The 6943-nt window shown below is 47.4% G+C and overlaps 1 protein-coding gene across 2 annotated transcripts in view; it reads left to right on the top strand.

Annotated features, from left to right (window-relative positions):
* Positions 1 to 1967: 1967 nt before the first annotated feature.
* egfl6 (EGF-like-domain, multiple 6) overlaps positions 1968 to 6943 on the top strand; it is a 38502-nt gene continuing 33526 nt past the window's right edge. For both annotated transcript variants that reach the window (XM_062069143.1, XM_062069142.1), the window contains exons 1-2: positions 1968 to 1991; positions 2088 to 2280. The gene's annotated coding sequence lies outside the window, so the exon portion shown is untranslated. The remainder of the gene's footprint in view (positions 1992 to 2087; positions 2281 to 6943) is intronic.

Genomic DNA, 6943 nt, shown 5'->3' with positions numbered 1-6943 from the left:
TTTTTGTGGTCCCCTTTATTTAGAAAAGTATCAAAAAGTACAGAAAAGTATCAAAATTATTTTGGTACCGGTACCAAAATATTGGTATCGGGACAACACTAGTTCCTGTAGAAGTGTGCGGTTTGTGTTTCCACCGCATCTCACAGTTCCGGGTGGTTCATGCAATTCCGGCTGATGACGTATGGAGGAGTGGTTTCCCATATGTCTATACTGATACCATGTAAATAAACAGACAATATTAGGTCACAGTTCTTTCACTAAAAAGTAAGTCATCAAAAAGCGAGTATCCATCAATGTGTACGCAAAAAAAAATAATAAAATGCATAGGGACTTGTGTAATGATATCATCAAAATTCATACACATTCACTGTAAGGATCAGCCATCAGAGAGCAGCCACGCCTGCAATGTGGCCCTCAATGAAAACGAGTATGACACCCCAGCTCAACTGTGTTTGCACCTTTATCCCGATCTGCACCAAAATAATGTCTATTGCTCCGTTGAGCAGTCGGAAAAATAACATCGCAGTATATCTGACCCGTTTGTTGCAATGTCATCTCCCGCTGAGAACAGGATGTGGTGGCGCATTACAAACTTACCCATCAACTGTCATGCCTCTCCTTTTATAGTAATGGCTTTGCTTCTTGAGGGCCACAAGGAGTTTGGTAATGCCAACATGATCCAATTATAAATACATGTCTGAAAGCTTAAGTGAGAGCAAGGAAGTGGGGGGTTTAGCAATGAAGACACTCAAGTTATGTGCAATCAATAGATGTCCCATATGATGCAAATAATGTATAGCAAACAATAGATTAATCAATATAAAATATGTTTAATTAAAAAAAAAAAAAGTAACATTTGGCTCTCTGGTACAGAACATGCTTCGGTTAATAGGGATATGGGGACCCCTAGTGACCAAAGGGAGATAAAGCATAGCATAATAAAAATAAATAAATGGATAAAAACTTCACTTGAGACCTTACACCCACTAAGATTATTTGGAAATAAATGTGGCAAACAACAGTAGAAGTGAAAGTCAAACACATGAGATGTAATAACTGATGAAGAAATGAACTAGAAATCTCATATAAATATATGCAACATAAAGTGGCAAGAAATATTTTTAACAATGAATAAAGCAAAATATGTTCTAGAGCAAAAATCACTTCATATTCTTTACTGCTCGCTCGTGTTACCATATCTGAGTTGTTGTGCGGAAATATGGGGAAATCACCACAAAAGTACACTTCACGTATTAACCTTGTTGCAAATAGTTAGTTAATTAGTTAGAATACGACATGCGTCACTTCCTGTCAATGGGAGAGGACGCAAAGAAAAAAGGCTCCGCTTCTGACCAAAAATCACTGCATGTTCTCTACTGCTCGCTAGTGTTACCATATCTGAGTTGTTGTGCAGAAATATGGGGAAATCACCACAAAAGTACACTTCACGTATTAACCTTGTTGCAAATAGTTAGTTAATTAGTTACAATACGACATGCGTCACTTCCTGTCAATGGGAGAGGACGCAAAGAAAAAAGGCTCCGCTTCTGACCAAAAATCACTGCATGTTCTCTACTGCTCGCTAGTGTTGCCATATCTGAGTTATTGTGTAGAAATATGGGGGAAAAAACGACAAAAGTACACTTCATTAATTAACGGCGTTACAAAAAAGTTCAGTTAGAATAATACTAAATGTTGGATATGGAGAACATACAAACCCTTCATTTATTAAATCGAAAATACTGAAATTCCACGACATAGTGAATTTGCAAACAGCTAAAATTTATACACAAAGCAAACTATATGTCACGGCACGGGCTCGAACCCGCTTTTCTCCGGCAGCTGGGTCTGCCAGTGCGCCGAGACACGCCCACATGCCAGCAAGGCTGTGGGCGGTCAGCAATCTGCACACCTGGGACTGATAAGGGCGAGCTGTATAAAGACCAGTGGACCCAAGGATCCTGGCCGGAATGTAATCTTCTGTTGGTACCGTAAGCGATGTCCTAGCTCTAAGCAACCGCTCTCTTTGTGTTTTTTTCCCCTCCGAGTTTCATTGTGCGTTGTCCTATGTCCTGTCGTTCCTCCAGTAAATCCCCGTTCTTGTGTGGCGAGCTGTGTATCTCGTCTTCCTCGTTAGTCCTCTCTGGTTCTCTGGCTGCCCCCTTGGATCTCGACCTCTCACATGGACACGGACCTTCTTCGCCCCGTTTAGCCCCCGACACTCCGCCTGCCCAAAGACTGCCTTCCTGCTTTGTCCCTCCTCTCGCCCAACACATCACGGTAATACACAACAATTAATTACACATACACACATAGTCACACACACACCTTGGATGTAGTCACACTCAATTTCCCCCTGTTTAATTTATAGTATTGTTTGGTAATATTATTTATGGTTTATTATATATATATATATATATATATATATATATATATATATATATATATATATATATAATTAGAGCTTTACTGCCCCCTTGTGGTTATGTGCTGTCACCTCCTCCTGCTAAACATAACACTATAATCTGCTACACAAGAATATACAACAATTCTTCTCAACAAAGGAGGAGAAATAGAGAAAAGCGTAATTTAAAACATTTGTACGCACGTACAACACTTAAATAAATAAATGATAAATGGGTTATACTTGTATAGCGCTTTTCTACCTTCAAGGTACTCAAAGCGCTTTGACAGTATTTCCACATTCACCCATTCACACACACATTCACACACTGATGGCGGGAGCTGCCATGCAAGGCGCTAACCAGCACCCATCAGGAGCAAGGGTGAAGTGTCTTGCCCAAGGACACAACGGACGTGACTAGGATGGTAGAAGGTGGGGATTGAACCCCAGCAACCCTCCTGTTGCTGACACGGCCACTCTACCAACTTCGCCACACCGTCCCCAGACCTTGAGTAAAACCTTCAGTATGTGGGATTAAATAATGGAATGGATTAAGCAAAGAAATCAATGTACTAAGATCCACTTCAAGAAACTCCATCCATCCATCTTCAACCGCTTATCCGGAATCGGGTCGCGGGGACAGCAGCTCCAGCAAAGACCCCCAGACTTCCCTCTCCAGAGCAACATTTGCGACTTCCTCCTGGGGAATCCCGAAGCGTTCCCAGGCCAGAGAGGAGATGTAATCCCCCCATCTGGTCCTTGGTCTGCCGCGGGGCCTCCTCCCAGTGGGACGTGCAACGAGGACCTCCCTAGGGAGACGCTCGTGAGGCATCCGCACGAGATGCCCGAACCACCTAAGCTGGCTCCTTTCCAAGCGAAGGAGCAGCGGCTCTACTCCGAGTCTCTCTCGGGTGACTGCACTTCTCACCCTATCTCTAAGGGAGATGCCAGCCACCCTTCTGAGGAAACTCATTTCGGCCGCTTGTATCCGCGATCTTATTCTTTCGGTCATTACCCACACTTCATGACCATAGGTGAGAGTAGGAATGTAGATAGCTCGGTAGACCGAGAGCTTTGCCTTCTGGCTCAGCTCCCGTTTCGTCACAACAGTGCGGCAGAGAGACTGCAATACTGCCCCAGCTGCTCCGATTCTCCGGCTGATTTCCTTCTCCATCTTTCCCTCACTCGTGAACAAGACCCCGAGATACTTAAACTCCTCTACCTGGGACAGAGTCCTGTCCCCTACCCGGACTGTACAAACCATCGGTTTCCTGCTGAGAACCATGGCCTCAGATTTGGAGATGCTGATCCTCATTCCAGCCGCTGAACACTCGGCTGCGAACCGATCCAGTGAGAGCTGAAGGTCACGAACCGAAGGTGCCATCAGGACCACATCATCTGCAAACAGCAGTGACGCAACCTTTAGCCCCCCGAGACGTATACCCTCTCCGCCATGGCCACGACTCCGCCTAGAAATCCTGTCCATGAAAATCACAAACAGGATAGGTGACAGAGCGCAGCCCTGGCGGAGACCAACCCCCACTGGAAACGGATCCGACTTACATCCAAGCACCCGGACACAACTCTCGCTTTGGTTGTACAGAGATTGGATGGCCCTCAACAGGGTTCCCCTCACTCCGTACTCCCTCAGCACCTCCCACAAGATCTCCCGAGGGACGCGGTCATACGCCTTCTCCAAATCCACAAAACACATGTAGACTGGATAGGCATACTCCCAGGCCCTCTCCAGGATTCCCGCAAGCGTAAAGAGTTGGTCAGTTGTTCCACGACCAGGACGGAATCCACATTGCTCCTCTTGAATCTGAGGTTCGACTATCGGCCGGACCCTCCTTTCCAGTACCTTGGCGTAAACTTTCCCAGGGAGGCTGAGTAGTGTGATACCCCTGTAATTAGCACACACCCTCTGGTCCCCCTTTTTGAAAAGGGGAACCACCACCCCAGTCTGCCACTCCCTCGGCACTGTCCCAGACTTCCACGCAATGTTGAAAAGGCGTATCAACCAAGACAGCCCATCAACACCCAGAGCCTTCAGCATTTCTGGACGGATCTCGTCAACCCCCGGAGCTTTGCCACTGTGGAGTTGTCTAACTACCTCAGTGACTTCACTCCGAGAGATCAACGTCGATCCCCCATCATCCTCAGGCCCTGCTCCTATCAGGGAGGGTGTGTCTGATGTATTTGGGTTCAGGAGTTCCTCAAAGTGCTCTTTCCAACGCCCCACGACTTCCTCACTTGAAGTCAGCAAAGTCCCATCCTTGCCGTACACAGCTTGGATGGTTCCCTGCTTCCCCCTCCTGAGGTGCCGTATGGTCTTCCAGAACAGCTTTGGTGCCGCCCGATAGTCCTTCTCCATGGATTCCCCGAACTGCTCCCACACCCTCTGCTTAGCCTCGTCCACAGCCACGGCCGCTGCCCTTCGGGCCCGCCGGTACCTTGCAACTGCCTCCGGAGTCCCCTGGGATAACATACCCCGGTAGGACTCCTTCTTCAGTCGGACGGCTTCCCTGACCACCACTGTCCACCAGGGTGTTCGAGGGTTACCGCCCCTTGAGGCACCTAAGACCTTCTGGCCACAGCTCGCATCTGCAGCTTTAGCAATAGAGGCTTTGAACATTGCCCATTCCTGTTCAATGTCCCCAACCTCCACAGGGATGGCAGAGAAGTCCCGCCGGAGGTGTGAGTTGAAGTCCTTCCGGACAGAGGACTCCTCCAAACGTTCCCAGTTCACCCGCACTACACGCTTGGGTTTGCCAGGTCTGTCCAGAGGTTTCCCCCGCCATCTAACCCAACTCACCACCAGATGGTGATCAGTTGACAGTTCAGCCCCTCTCTTCACCCGAGTGTCCAAAACATACGGCCTCAGATCAGCTGATACGATTACAAAATCGATCATTGATCTTTGGCCTAGGGTGCTCTGGTACCAGGTACACCTATGAGCATCCTTATGCTTGAACATGGTGTTTGTTATCGCAAGTCCGTGACTAGCACAGAAGTCCAATAACAATCCACCACTCAGGTTCAGATCAGGGAGACCGTTCCTCCCAATCACGCCAGTCCAAGTATCACTGTCATTGCCCACGTGCGCGTTGAAGTCCCCCAGCAAGACTATGGAATCCCCTGCCGGCGCCCCATACAGGACCCCATGCAAGGTATCCAAGAAGGCTGAATACTCTGAACTCCTGTTTGGTGCGTATGCACAAACAACAGTCAGAGTTTTCCCCCCTCCAACCCTAAGGCGAAGGGAGGCGACCCTCTTGTCCACTGGGGTGAACTCCAACGTACAGGCACTCAGCCGGGGACTCGTGAGTATCCCCACACCCGCCTGTGCCCTCACACCCTGAGCAACTCCAGAAGTGAACAAGGTCCATCCCTTGTCCAGGAGTGTGGTTTCAGAGCCCTTGCTATGCGTAGAGGTAAGCCCCACCAGATCCAACCGGTAGCGCTCCACCTCTCGCACCAGCTCAGGCTCCTTCCCCACCAGCGTAGAGACGTTCCACGTCCCGAAAGTCAGCCTCTGCTGCCCCGAATTGGTCCGTCCGGAGCCTCCACTTTCACCGCCATCCACTTGGCAGCGCACCCGACCCCACTGGTTCCGACCGCGGGTGGTGGGCCCACGTGGCAGAGAAGATGGCGTGTCCACGTAGCTTCTTCGGGCTGTGCCCGGCCGGGCTCCGTGGCAAGCCCGGCCACCAGGCGCTCGCTGACGAGCCCTACCTCCGGGCCTAGCTCCGGAGGAGGGCCCCGGGCTTCCTCCGGGCCGGGTAACGCATCCTCTTTTAGTGTAGTTCATGGGGGGTATCGTAACCCTGATGGGGGGGGCATTCGGGTGCTACACCTTGCCCAAGGGTGACCCGGAACTATGTAAGGCAGGGGCGTTCAACTCCCTGAGGCTTAATACAAGCCCACATACCCACATACCCATTCAAGAAACTCTTCAAACGTAAAATGTTTACAAAGTACAAAGAAGAACCATGATAAACATTCTGAATTTATTTTAACCATCCATTCATTTTCTAGATTATCTAACTCATCTCGCCATATGAAATATAATTTACTTCAGTAATTATTTATTTTATTTTTAACGTTATTAGTTATGGAGTATTGTGAATAAATTGAGAACAAGAAGTGAACAAAAGTTTTAGCAACTGCTATGTAAAGGAAAAGGTGTAGGATTAAATAAGGTATGCTTCTTCCTACTCCTTTTCGAGCATATCTAATAGGGAAACTGTAAATTGTGATGTATCATGTTGTGTGCATGCATGTTCCAAATAAACTCAAACTCAACTCAACTCAACATAATGTTGGATATAAAGAACACAAAAAGCATTTATTGAATCTAAAATATTGAAATTCAATGATTTGATGCATTTGCAAATTGCTTAAAATGATGTACAAAGCAAACTAGAATCTGCTACCCAAGAATGTACAACAATTCTTCTCAACAAAATATAACCTTCGAGGAAAATGTAATTTAAAACATGTGTATGCTCGTACAACACTTAAAACCTTTAGCATATC

This window comes from Entelurus aequoreus, linkage group LG14, assembly GCF_033978785.1.
Source record: "Entelurus aequoreus isolate RoL-2023_Sb linkage group LG14, RoL_Eaeq_v1.1, whole genome shotgun sequence".
In the NCBI taxonomy this organism is placed as follows: domain Eukaryota; kingdom Metazoa; phylum Chordata; class Actinopteri; order Syngnathiformes; family Syngnathidae; genus Entelurus; species Entelurus aequoreus.
Note: the sequence above shows the minus strand (reverse complement) of the source record. Positions and strands in the feature narration are given on the sequence as shown.